At 38.1% G+C, this 14935-nt stretch overlaps 1 protein-coding gene across 1 annotated transcript in view; it reads right to left on the reverse strand.

The window, feature by feature from the left end:
* The window catches only part of ARHGAP24 (Rho GTPase activating protein 24), a 509262-nt gene extending 494635 nt beyond the window's left edge, over positions 1-14627 (reverse strand). Inside the window, exon 1 of the mRNA XM_055086016.1 lies at positions 14536-14627. The gene's annotated coding sequence lies outside the window, so the exon portion shown is untranslated. The remainder of the gene's footprint in view (positions 1-14535) is intronic.
* Positions 14628-14935: the final 308 nt, after the last annotated feature.

Consider the following 14935-nt stretch of genomic DNA (forward strand, 5'->3'; position numbering starts at 1 on the left):
GCCAAACAGACATTCTATGGCTAAATTGTTTACTACAGTTCTTAGCTGTCAAAAAAATAAAGGTGCTTCTCTGCATCTGATTAAAATCAATAACAGCACCAAATTCGGCGTCTCAGAAAGCAGGCAGGTAGACCGGTTCCTGTGTGAACTTACTCTAGAGAGAATTCTCTGGGAACTTAACAATGGAATAACAGGAAATTGCAAGGTAAAGGAACTACCAACTCAAGAAAAAAATCAGCTAATACCTTTGTTTCAAATCAAAGCTCAGATTTAAGATAAAAATTTAACCTGGTCCTTTGGAAATAACAAGTTACCAGAGGCCTTTGCTGCCTGCCCCCAAGTCTGTAAACACAGTCCTAATTATTCTGGTTACAATTTATGGCTCAACATTGGTATCAGGAATCAATCTCAAATCTCTTAAGCAGTCACAGGATCTGTTCCCTGACAGTATCCACCAACAGCTGCACCAGCTGTAACTCAGCACATCCCACCGTCCTAGGAAATATCACCAGCAATTTCAGCACTTTCCACCTTAACATCACACATGTATTTATTAATTCTCCCCCACTCTCTCTTTCTCTCCACCTCCCCTCCACCTCTACCCCCTCCAGGCTCATGGTAATATGACCTTTACATATTAGTCTTTCTGAGTTATTTTAGCATTTCACATTAATAATAAAGCTCATAAATGATATCGTACACAAGTTGCTTGGCATTTCCATAAAACAGTTCAATATAATTTTATTTCCTTAATGGCTCTTTCTAAGACATTAAGAAAATGTTTATTACCTCAAACAAACAGAAAACAGCAATAAAAAATAGGCCACTATTATTATTGCTATGCATTTGCTCAGTGTGATTTGCTAAACAAATAAGGACTAACCCTCATAAAGCTACTAGTATCCTATTCTTGCTTGAAAATAAAAATATTAGAATCCGAGTCCCACTGTGACACCATTGAGCTGCCTGCGAACGTCTGAAGGAAGACTAAGCATTTAGTATTTTCTCTTTTGTGATATTGAAGTAACCCCACCTTTCTGAGATAGCAGCATACACTTTTCAGAACTGCCTGCAAAGGTGCCCGGAGCCACGTGATCTGGCATCCCACAGCTCAGTGGCACAAAGGTCTCACCTTGTTCCCAAGGAGGAGTCCCTCTCAACCAGCTGAGCTATGTGCCGCATGGCACATGCTCTATTCATCCTCCCGTGTTTCCGAAAGGACTCCCTCAGAGCCTTCAAGCCCCAGTCCCAGGCTCATGTCAGGGAAGCTAAGGATACTCCCTGGAATGTTCCACAAATTAAACAGTAGAGGATGGGACCGCAAACAGAGAGAGAATAAAAGCACTGCACAGAAAGAACTCTCCGTTTCTCAGCGTTACACAGCAGTTACCATTAGCCAAAGCCTCTTTTTCCCCCCTCCTCCATTCTCTCACTCACCTTCAACAATTATTTGGCCTGTCAAGGCAGTGCTTAAGGAGATTAACCTGGTTTTTTTTTTAATTTTTGTTTTTGTTTTCTGCATGAAATCTCTTAGCTGGTAATATACCATCAGGCTTACTTGTTTCTTTGTTTTTCAGGACTATGAAAACATAAAATAAGAGAACAGTGTACAATTATAGTGTGGTTTGAAGACTGAACTGAACGAAAATCTACAGTGTATTGAGAATATTCATATTAAATGGATTCAGTATCATTAATATTATTACAAGGAATTAGATTAAAAATGTAACCCAAAACAGAATGTATTACCAGTTACACCTTGATTTTAATATGGTAATTTTTCAGCTGCCTTTAGGGTTACTCTGGACTCAGTAAGAATGCTTTTTAAAACGTTACAGATTCACTTGCTCTTTTCTCAGCCGTAATTCCTCACCTAATCGATAGAACACAGAAAATCATGAGTGACTCTTTTCACAGTTTTGCCAGATGGTACTTAACTAGTACCCTTCTAGTTGCAGAGCAGAGGAGGTAATTCATTATATGCAGTGGATGCCACAGGCTAGCATTTGTGTTTAATTGTCTCAGGGAACTCACAGGTGAGAATGACCTCTGAAAAATGGGACAGTGGGGTAGAAAAACAAGTCACCAAAAATAAAGAGTCTGGTTTGCCTTTTCCTGACTTGGTACTCTGGGGCAAATCACCTAGATCATTTGTACTCATTTCCCATATTAAAAGATTGAGATAAGATGGTTATAGCTATTTTCTAAGTGGGCTTTTGTCCCAATGTCCGATAAATTCATTCTAAGAGGAATGTAGTGTGTAATTTATAATTTGTTAATTGTGGAGGCCCAGAATAGATAATTAACATGAAAGACTACCCAAAAGAAATTTTTTTTTATTCTGTAATTTCAATCCTATCTTGAAATCTAAATTTTTACCAAATTTATAGGAAAAGTTACACATTCCAATTTCACCTCCCTTTCCCCCTTCTCCTGCAGAGGTATTAAGGCCCAAACTCACCAAAGAAGGGAGAAGCAGGGGATCCCTTTCACTCCTGGAAAATATCAAGCTGGCTTTGATTTGCTAGACAACAGTTTTACCCATACAACACCTTTTATCCTCACAGTATCTGAGAGCTGAATATAAGCAGTAGTTTAAAAATATACACATTAATAAACCAAGGACTTGACAAACACAAGAAGGAAGACGGAAGAGAGAAAAGCATTTTAAGAAAATGATCCTGTGATTTAAATGATTCCAAAGCAAAGTTTACGTCAAATTTGAAAATGTTACCAGAGCTCTTGAGAAGGCCCTGGATGAGTCACACTTGCTGAATGGGCTCTATCCTTAATTTGACCCAGAATATACAAGGCCAACCCAAGTGCAGAAGGAGGCCAGAGGAGAAACAGGAAGTATTCATGTCACTCACCATCATGTATAAAGCTGTGATAAGTGATATTAAGCAAGTGATATTTCTTATCATAGAGAATTAAATCTGTGTATTGAATGTCTTCATCATGGCATTATTTGAACACAAGAAATGTCTCGTTCCATTGAATGGCAACTTCTGTAAGTGATTTCATTAAAAATATGGCTGTTATTCGGAAACTAGTAATTTCATACTCAAAGGGACTATTCCTAGCATGCCTTCAAGTTATATTTGCACCCTGTACTAACAGAGCTGAGATTTCGCTGCTTTTCTTACTGCATAGATAATATATAGTGCAGAGAGCTGGAGGCTGTTCTCCCCCACGCACCATAAACACCAGTTGTCATCTAAGAATAGATAGTGTTTGCATTTGTGTTACTGAAACAGCAGAAAGTATATGATGACTTCATTACCATTTCCCAGATGACTTTATAAAATATGGAGTTAAAACTCAATCTTTTAACTTTATTTGCTGGTCTGCAATGGACACGTTTTTGGCATTTGGGGAAAGAAAATTCTTTGTAGTGAGGGACTGTCACACACATTGCAAGACATAGGGCATTCTTGACCACTGGGCACTGACTGCCAGTAGCTTCACCCAATCACTGTTATGACCAAAATACCCTCATGCATTTTCAAAAGCCTCTTAGTGAATGGCATCACCCATGACCCCAAACCCACAGCTGATGAAAACTAGCCCATTGGCACAAGGAAAGGTCAGGCTAAACTTTATCATGTAATCTACAGACTTCCAGATCCTCACTCCTCTATAAAATCAAACATCCAAATTTCAGAGCCCTGTCAATTACACACATAGCCACACTCTTATCAAAATTGTTCAAAGGGAACACTACTATTTAGCCACAGAGACTTTTTCAAAGCTGGAACAATCTTAGAAAATATTAACTCGAGCACCTTTATTTTATAGATAAGGAGACTAAAGTCCAGAAAAACAAAATGATTTGCCTGAGTTCACAGATGCTAATTAATACCAGAAGCAGGATGAGAGCCCACCTCCTCCTAGTTCTTTTCCCTTCCACTCTCCCTGAACCATAGATTACAAAGTAAAGAAGGATCTTTTGAAACATCTCTCCAGCCATTGTTTAAATATAAAATTTTACCTGTGGTGAGCCAGAAGGTTGACTTTCTTACACCTGAAACTCTTTTTTTTCTGACAATTCTGTCCTGAATAATATTTTCACACACCACTAAGAACTTACTTTTAGAAAAGTTAATATGTACCTATTGAAAAGCTGTTTTTTAAAAATCCAAGGTAATATTCTTTTTTTTAAAAAAAAAATGGAAAAGTCCTCAAGTCTTTTCTAGTGAATCTGGATGCTGTATTTTCAAACAGAATTGTTTTAAGTCTTAAATACACCCTCCGACCAAAAACCAAATACAACAGTAAAACACAATAATGAACAAAGGCTAGTCAACGCAATATTGCCTGCTCTCTCTTTAAAGTAATGGCATACAGTCACTAAATATCTTAAATACATTCACTGTTTTCATTAATGGGAAAAAACAACCCAGTATAAAAATTTATGACTTCCGTTTTCCCAAAATGTTTTTTTTGTTGTTTACCATCAGTATTAGTGTTGCATTAACTATCAGTAGACTGCCAATCTCTTGTCTGCATGTGCTCTTCAAAATAAATATCTCAATTAGTAAAATACTGAATGCAGTTTTTTATGAGTTCTTAATTTAATTCCCAATTTTACAGCTGTTCAGGCATCTGGACTATTATCATTAAAATGTTTCAAATTGAACACAACTTAGATATTCAGGGCTCTGGGCTACTCACAAAGAATGTTAAACTTTTATCTTGTAGTTCTAGAAGAAAGTACAGGATCTAACTACTCAATGTCCTTCTACATATAAAGTAATTGACTTCTGTGGGATTCACCCACCTGCACCACAAGCAGGCAGCATAGAAAAAATAGGAGAAAAGACTACACAAAACTAAAGTCACACGACACAAAACAGCATTTTGTGGAGAATTAACATCTTTAGTCAGTATAAGACAACATATACTTTTAACCACTCAAGTCATTTAGATATACCCTTACCTAATTTTATCATGATTTCCAAGTGCCATTTTTGAATAGGTAATGGTCCTTAATTACCTGGAGGCCTTGTTAAAAACTCAAATGGCTGGGCCCAGGTGGGTCTCAGTAATTTGCATTTCTAACAAGTTCCCAGGTGAAATTGGTGCTGCTGGTCTTGGGACCACACTCTGAACTGCTACTTTAAAGGATTTTAAAAATATTTTGACAGTTATCAATAATAAGAAGCACATTTTTCGTTTTTACCCAGTGTGAGGTGCATACATGCACACTAGAAAAAAAAAAGGAAGTTAAAACATGAAACAATTCTTACTTTTACTAAATATAATGAACACTGATTTTTTTCTATTCCATTCCATCCTGTTCTATCCCTTTTCATTTAAAAGGAAGCACTGGTCATGAACCACTGATTTGATTTTATGACCACTGATAGAGCAAGACCAATAGTTTGAAAAATACTGCTCAGGAATCCCATGTTCATCATTTAATTTAATAATAACTGTTGACATGTATTGACATTTACCAGATGCTAGATAGCCTTCAAGTCTCTTTGCATGCTCACTACATAAATTAAAAACCCATAACAATACTATGGTAATACTATTAGTATACTATTAGTATTAGTATACTATTAGTAAATGCCCATTTTCACAGAGGGGAAATCTGTGGTTCAAGGAGGTTAATACAATTTGTCCCCGGTCACAGGGCTTGTGTGTATCAGAGCCAGGTTGGAACATAGGTCTAATTCCTGAGTATAATGATAAAGTATGGCATAATATCTCACAGTAAGATATTTTACTTTTGAATCCCAGATCTACCACTTAGTGGCTGTGTGACTTTGGTAAGTTACTGACTCCCCAAGTTTCCATCTTCCCATCTATAAAAGAGAGATGATAATAGGTCCTACTGATGTGGGAGCTCGAGGATTAAAGGAGATAACCCAGGACAGGAGTTTGGCATAACTAGCACATAGTAAGGCTTCAATAATTGTTACCTATTGTTAGACACAGAAACTGACTCTTATTTGTCACATCATACACTGCCTTGCTTCCCTTGCCTTCTAGTTTCCAGTACTATATCCGAATTTGCCTTTTCTCCTGATTCCTTGGCTTCTGACACTTATTATCCTGTGACCTTGCTTCTCCCCTTCTCCTATCCATCCTCCTCCAGCGGCTCCATCTGTTGTGCGGGAGTTCTCAGGGCTCTTCACCCAGATAATTCCTTGTAACCTCCACCTGTTTCTAGGCACCAAAATTCAAGCCTCCCCCACAGAACCTCCCAACTTGAGCCTAACCTCATAGACACAGAAAAGTTATTCCATGATGAAAGTGTGAGTTGTTACCAAAATATGAAATCTCTAATCAGCAAATGACAAATGTGAGAGGTATAGTCCTACTGTATACCCATAGATGCCTTTGTATAAAATTGTTGGCATTGCCCTTGACCATTTCACAGTAACAATTAAACCATAATGGGATACAAAAAACCAAAATGGAATTCTGAAGTTGGTACTCATGTGGCTAAATCCTAGTTTTATGCAATTAGGTGCAACAAGATAACATCAGGCTCCTTTGACTCCCCTAGCTCATCTTTTCTTGCTAGAAGTTTCTTCATATAAGAAATTTTAAAACCAGACATTCACAACACAATAAAACAATCAAAGATGACACCAAGGAGGCTGGAGAACTTTTCTCTCTAGGTATATTTACAGATAAGAGTGAGATGCACTCCAACAGTTCCTGTGATAAATGCTCCTTTCTCGAGAAAGACTACCTTTGAAATTACTTTTCCCATTTCATTTCTGTGTGCCCAGTGAGTACTGCCACCACTAACTCCACTTTTCTCCCCTTCTCGGTTGCTACCCCCAGAGAAATAATCCTTTCCTTCTATATTTTAGCTTTTTCTTTTCTTATTTTTTAATTGAGGTATAGTCAATTTATGATGTTATATTAGTTTCAGGTTTACAACAGAGTGAACTCAATATTTTCATAGATTATACTCCATTTAAAGTTATTATAAAATATTGGCTATATTCACCATGCTGTACATGCATCCTCATATCTTATTTTATACCTAGTAGTTTGTACCTCTTAATCCTCTTCCCCTATCTGGCCCCACTCCTGCTCCCCCAATGGTAACCACTAGTTTGTTCTCTGTGAGTCTGTTTCTGTTTTGTTATATTCTTTCATTTGTTTTATTTGTTTAGATTCCACATATAAGTGAAAACATACAGTATTTGTCTTTCTCTGTCTGACTTACTTCAGTAAGCAAAATACCTCCAGGTCTATCCATGTTGTTGCAAATGGCAAAATCTCATTTTTTTATTAATGGTTATATAATATTCCATTGTGTATATACTCCACATCTTCCTTATCCATTCATCTGTTGATGGACACCTAGGTTGCTTCCATATCTTGACTATTGTAAATAATGCTGCTATGAACATTGTGGTACATATATCTTTTTGTATTAATGTTTTTATTTTCTTCAAATACATACCCAGGTATATAAAGAGCTCATACAACTCAATATAAAATATGATAAAATGATTAAATGGGCAGAAGACCTAAATAGACATTTTTCCAAAGACGACATTCAGATGGCCAACAGGCACATGAAAAGATGCTGAACATCACTAATCATCAGGGAAAGGCAAATCAAAACCATAATGAGATATCACCTCACATTGGTCAGAATGGCTATCATCAAAAAAATAACAAATAATAAATGTTGGTGAGGATATGGAGAAAAGGGAATCCTAGTACACTGTTGGTGGGAACGTAAGTTGGTAAAGCCACTATGGAAAACAGTATGGAGGTTCCTGGAAAAAAATATATATATATATTTATAAAATATATAAATATATAAATTTATTAAAATTTATTTATTTATTTATTTATTTCAGCTTTTTTAGTTGGGTCTCTAGTCCTCAGCTCTAGGACCACCTGCCCTCTTCTCTCTCTGCCACCTCCAACTGTTGCTCACAGTGTTCCTGTGGCACACTTAATGGTGGATATAAACTTGGTTTACTGTAATACAGTGCACTGTTCATGAAAATAGAAGGGCTGCATCTTTATAGTCATCTTTTTACTATAATTTGATGCACTCAATATTAAAAGTACTAACATATAGAAAATACTAACATATAAAACTTCTCATAAGCCGTTTTGCCCAAAAAAAAGAAGCCCACCCCTTACCTGGGGTTTCCTGGCATCATTTCACAAATAAATTATTTGCCCTTCGGGCAAACGTCTGGGAATTAAACAATAAGTATAGATCATTGTAGTTTCATGGACCATATCTTTGCTGTTCACCTCTCACCCAGAAATAAAGTCTGGTCAAGCCAATCACTATAGATTGATTCAGTTACCAGCCTATAGTAGAGGGAGCTTCTTTTCTCATGAGAGAACCCTGATGGTGGTAATCCATCCCAGGGGCCTCAACTTATGGGCACCAGAATGTCACCTAAAAGACCTGCAGGAGAACTTCAAGGCCAGTTCCTGGAGGCCATATTGGGACCAGGGTCTATACTATATGTCAGACTCATTGAAACACAGATTATCATTCTAAAATTAATATTGAAGAGAAGAGCACTGAGAGGAAGTGACATATTAGAAATAACAGGGTATTTGGATTCAGGTAGATTTGTTTTTCTCAACTCCATACGCCTTACTAACTATAATGTCTTGAGTAAGTTTTACCTCTTTGAGCCTAAACTTCCTTATACAGTGGGAATAATATATCTGAATTAGATATAATATAGTTTACTTCTAGAATTATTAATTATTTCTAACTCTTTCTAGAATTAGAAGTAGTGTGTGTTAAAAAATCTCATGAGTGCTTGGTATGGGCTGGCCAAAAAGTTCATTTGGGTTTTTCCATAAGACATTACGGAAAAACCTGAACGAACTTTTTGGTCAACCCGATACTCAGTAGGTACTTAATTCATTAGAGTGCTTATTATTATGAAAGTCTGTGTGACTTAAAGAGAGAGAAAAACTCAGGACAAAATGAGAGGTATTTCCCCTCAGGAAATTTGAAAAATTACTATCTTTTCTGAGGGCTCAATCTGATGGGCAGAATACAGCCCTAATTACAGATCCTAATTATGACTTTAGCCTCAATTTACTGATAGATTTCATTTGTATGAAAAAGAAAGTTTTCTCTTCTGCTTCTCAGAGATATTCCTGAGGGCACTCTTCTATACGTTTATGATATGCATATTGAAAAGAACTCACATGTTTGGTCTTCAGTACCTACTTTCAAAATTACTCGGATATGATTTTCTTTCTAAGGTTTTCAAGAAATGTAAATTTGAGGCAAGGCCATTTTATCTATCAGGGAGTATAAAATCAGCACCTAGAATGTTTCAAGGAACCACAAAAAATAATCTGGAAAAATTATTGGCTCTGAAATACTAAAGATACAAAATAGAATTTTATAAGTATTTAACTACATGTCTTAAAAAAGTAAAAAAAAAAAAAACAAAAAAATGGAGGTAATTCAGCCTATTTCCATAATGGATTTGAGTTAACTTTTAACTTAGTTAAAAGGTAGGGGTATGTTAAGTGCATTAAAGGTAGGGGTATGTTAAGTGAATTAAAGTAAGGCTAAAAGGATGCAAACCACGTCATTAGAAAACCTCAACAAGGGTACAACTGTGCATCAAATTTAGTTCTGAGTTTCTTGGGTGACAAGCCAAAATGAGAAACATGGTGATTTTTAGCCTCTTTTCTTCTAAGAAAAGAAACAACACTAGTTAATCAGAAGAGACACACTTGTAAAGCGGTTAAAGGCAAAGATGAATTTATAGAGATCTTTATATAAGGAATATTGAAATATATAACAAAAAGTGCCAAGATGTTTTCCATGGAGCCCATCTCTTTTTTATTGACTCCCAGTAAAAAATAAAAAGTATTATATTAAAACGTAGTGAATGAAGACAATGTAACGAAAAGGAGTTATAATATGATTAGGATAGGTAAATTTCCAGTCATATAATCCGATAAAAATAGAGAACATGGAATATTTAGAAAGCTGAGTAGACTATTACCCTTAAATATCAATGGTTGCTCTTCCAGTCTTCTCAGACATACTATATAAAGAGCAACTTGAGCAACTTGAACTATATATGGTCCCTGGAGAGTGCCTGAAACACAAGTATTATGCATTCTTTATTGACAAATTATCCACATGCTAAACGGCAGTTATGCAAGTGACAAAAGTATCACCGCCCTGAAAATGAAATAAGCTTATTTGTATTTTGACTCAAATGCAGTGTAACTCTCACCTCCCTTCTACAGGTTAGGCAGCAGCAATAACTGCAGACAAAAACAAATGTTTTTCAGGAAGCAACTTTGAGCGTAAATGCTCAAATGAGATGAAAACAAAACCAATATAGTAAAAAAAATCAGTAAAACGAAAGTAGGTGCCCTTCTGAATTTCCTCCTCTCCTTCCACCTCCACATTCCCCTTTAGTTAAATCTGATTCCCTCAAGCACTAGCACTCAAGATAATTATTAAATAGCCAAAATTAGTATTTCTATTTTGTTTTATTAATTAAGATTATTGCCCATTTCACAGGCAACAGAATCCATTATTTGTCCTCACAGCTAAATCCAGGACCTCCCACTGGGATCTGGCAGATTACAGATTTTACAGTGTAATATAAAAAACAATTGTGGAAGATGTATATCTATTCTGTTTCTACTCTCTTTAAACTCAAGTGTATTTTGTAATTTCAAAAAGGAAAAATGGTTCCACGCTAGATTTTGTTTTGTTTTGCTTTTACTTTAGAATAGCAAAAGCACAACATTTCATCTATTATAGGAATTAAATAGGCTTGTGTGGGCTGGTCTGGAAAGTGAATTATGTTTGGTAGCACTATCACTTTTGGAAAGTGAACCCTGAGTCCAAATAGACATTTTTGAAATGACCTTTGGGGAAATAACTACCCGCATAAATTGGAGTCCACCACTGCTTTTTTCATTCATGACTTTGCTTGCTCATTCACTTAGGAAACATTAACAGATGCCGACTATGTTTCAGACACTGTGCTAGGCACTAGATGCAGGTGGTTCCCTCACCACCAATACACTCATTAAGGAACTCACTGTAGTGGGTTGGGGGGTTGCATAAAGAGTATTAAAATAATTATTCACAGTATGTTTAAAACATCATGGAAGCAGATAAGATGAAATGATTAATTCTTCCTGCACAGAATTGGGTAAGTCTTCCAAAGGAAGTTCCACTTGAAGTGGACCACCAATAATCAAGAGGGTATTTCCAGGCAGAGGGCATTCCAGGAGAATGAAACCCAGGAGCAAGAAATCAGAAGTATGAAGAGTGAGAGGCCCTTGTGTAGGAAGACAGAACTAAAAAGGAAGGGCTTTGAAGAGCTTTTAGTTGCTATACTAAAGCGTTTAAAGTTACTTTTATAGATCTTTGGGATCTATCAAAGGTTTTAGAACAAGGGACTTATACAATTAGATCTGCACTTTATAAAGATTAATTGTGGCAATGCCACAGTAGAATGGAGATGCTGCTTAAAAGCACACATGTACATAGTAACCTCTGAAAACTGAACACTCTTTGAGTCTTCATCACAATAATCCCTCCACTTCCAAATGTGCTTTTACTTAGCTGCTGAAACCATCATAATCTTGTAAAGTTTGAGTTCATATAGCAAAGACAGATGGGTTACCATTGCAAGACTCAATATGAAGTTCCAACTCTTCACATGAAGAGCATTAACTTCATGACTAAGTTGCCTATTTACGACTTTAATTTTAAATACCTTTCTCCATCTGGGAGAAATATTAATCCCTTAACCACAAGTTTAAGTGTAAACAGGCATCTTTCTATTTTAAATCTCTTCTGCTTTTTTCCTCAGTAAAGTGTGATCAAGATAGAATGGATACCTCAGGTTCTCATTATCATCAAGCTTCTCCACACTCATGTATGACCAATTGGGTGGCTGTTCCTCCTTACTGGGCTCCAAGCCGGGGCTCTATCCACCTCCCCCATCTTATTTTTCCAAGGCATTCGGCTTTACCAAAAATTGAAACAAGGCAGAAGAAGGAATCAGCATTACATAAGCTCAACTCATGGGAAAAGAACCCTTCAACACTGGCCAGAAAAATCACAGGAGAATAAGCACAGGTAACAAAGATGGTCCTACAGCACTGCAAACGCGAAGAACAGTAACCAAATGCATGGCCTGGACTTTGCAGTGGCACCACCTACTTTCAGCCTTGAGAAACCAACCTGGACACTGACAGAGCCAGAGAGAAAACACACTTCAGTGGGCCAGTAGGTCACAGCAAAACTATTCAGGACACTGTTGGTAAACAACGACTAGGCTTTGACCAAGACAGCAAAATAAACAGACTCAAACTACTCAGTACCACCTGCTGCACATTCCTTGCCCTTCCTGCCCCACCACACCCCTGCTTCCCTTAACCCACACCCTCACCCTAGAGAGCCCAAGATCACACAGTAAATAAAACCATGAGGATGAACGTTCTCAGAGCTTTGGCCATTGCTATCCTGAGCAAAACCTGAAAGGATTTCACTGAAAATTTCAGTCCAGAACACTTCCTTCCCACTTTTACACTTAAATGTATACTCTTGTCTGGAAGGGTGCATTGCTATTTGTTCTGCAGTGATTATTTTTCTTGAGAACGCAATTCTTCCCCACTTACTCAAGTCTTTATTTTCAAAATGGTTCAGATTCACTGTATATACAGCCCAGAAGAACATAACTGAGAAACCATCCTCCTCTCAAAACCAAGCCCCTGAGATTAAGTAATGAAACCAAATAACACAGTTGAAAGCCAAGGACAGAGTTTCAACAGCCTTTCACATGTAGAAAGGATTACAGATTCTCCTTCCTTTTTTTTTTTTTTTTTTTTTTGGCGCAGGCTCAGCGGCCATGGCTCATGGGCCCAGCCGCTCCGCGGCATGTGGGATCCTCCCAGACCGGGGCACGAACCCGCGTCCCCTGCATCGGCAGGCGGACTCCCAACCACTGCGCCACCAGGGGAGGCCTCTCCTTCCTTTTATCACTCTAGTTGTGTATTCCTTACATACACCTCAAACTAAATTCCAGATCTGAAAAAGTTTACAGGTTTTCCCTTATTCCCACTTAAAGGTCTTCCACCAAGAACATACCTCCTCTGAATGGAAGGAGGATTTTATTTATTTTAAGGTTTTGTCAACATCTCAGTCCTCCAAGATGTCTAAGGTGAATTCTCTGTCAACTCAGTAATGGCTCTAAAGAGAACAGATTTCTCGACTTGCTACCTGAAGGTCAGGCACTCAGGGAAGACAAAAAGGGTAATTGTATCATTGGGCTCTCTTAGAGGTTGAACTATTCCCAGAGAAAAGGAAGTATTACAAAATTTAAAAGGGAGAGTGAGATCTTAACAAGTCTAACGTGGGCTTTATATTTGTTTTCTGGCTTTTTCTAATATATTAATTCTGTGTGTTTTATGTTTTATGATGCCCAGCTTAATACCAACATCCATTCTTGCCCTCAAGGGTTGGCTCTGAGTTCTAATTAGAATCGGGGACAGCTTGTTTGTATTTAATCTGTCTGTCTATCTTCTCAGTAATTGAGTAAAGCTCTTACCTCTACAGTAAGTATCGCTGGGTTTCAATTGATTTGTCCTACTTAGCAGACACAGCAACACATGTTTTGCTTATGGATAAGCAGACGCTTTACAACTTTTATATTTCAAATACCCAGCATGATTTATTTTTTTCCTCATTTTAGAAAGAGGTGAAATAATAATGTCTTGCTAGGTTTATTAAAAAAAAAGAGTAATATAAACTATGAGGGAAGCAGAAATAGCTTGGAAATTATATTTTAAATGAATTAATATATGCATAGACTACAAAGGAGTCTGGGCTCCCTATTACTAGCTGGTATTGAAAACCTAACATCTCTAAGGAATCCAGAGTAATATTCTCCCCCTTTCTACTTGGGGACAATAAACATTTTTAAAATGAGAAGTATTTTTAAAATTAGAACATATTACATATTTATTCTCAAAAGAGGTTGTATACCTCCTCGAAAAGTTACTCTTTAAAAAATCTAAACAAAATCTTTTGGCTGGCTTAAAATTCACCAAGGATTCCCTAACGCTTTGTTTACAATGAAAGTGTTATTATTAAAGCATACCTCTGTATGCCTGTTATCTAGGAAACTCTTATAATATTGATATAAGACACCAGCAGAAACAAGCAGCGGGGAAAGGGAGGATAGATACTAAGGGAAGTGAACTGCACAGTTTTCAATTCCCTCTATTTTTAAGCCTAGAAGCGCGAACCACCAGCTTGCGTTGTTTTTATCCATTTAAAAATAATAAAGGAGCATTGTTTCCTATCATCTACACACGCGCGTACACACACACACACACACACACACACACACACTGCACCAGCACGGAATTCCTGCGATCCCTCCTCGCCCCCTGCAGCCCCCGCCCCTGCCGCAGGCAGCTGTGCCCGCAGCCCCCACGCGCAGGCGAGGCCGCGTCCCAGCCTCCCGCGGTGGCGCCGGAGCACACACCCACCCCTCCCGCGGCATCACCTACCCTCCTTGGAGCGCACGACAGACGGCGGATGGCGACTGCTCCGAAGAAAAAGGCCCCGAGGACAAGCCGGGGGAAAAAAGGAAAAGAAAAAAGGGGGAGAGCAGCCTCTTTACTTCCCACAATGAGGGGAAGTGTTGCGCCCCATGCACTTGGTAGCTCCGCAGCTGTCGTTTTGGAAGAAATACGCGGCGGCAGAGGAGCTGCGGCTGGGGTGGAAATTGTGGGTGTTTCCCCCCAGCCGCCTGCGCCTCGATCCTCCCCGGTGCCCGCTGCAGCCTTGACAGCTCCCCTGGCCTTCGAGACCCTCCGAAGCCCCGCCGGTTTGCACCCGGAGCTGGACTGAGTTGCCACATGCACTTGAGAAATCCTAGCAGTTGCGCAAAGAAGAGTCCCAGAAGTT

The sequence above is a fragment of the Physeter macrocephalus genome, chromosome 7, assembly GCF_002837175.3.
Source record: "Physeter macrocephalus isolate SW-GA chromosome 7, ASM283717v5, whole genome shotgun sequence".
Classification (NCBI taxonomy): domain Eukaryota; kingdom Metazoa; phylum Chordata; class Mammalia; order Artiodactyla; family Physeteridae; genus Physeter; species Physeter macrocephalus.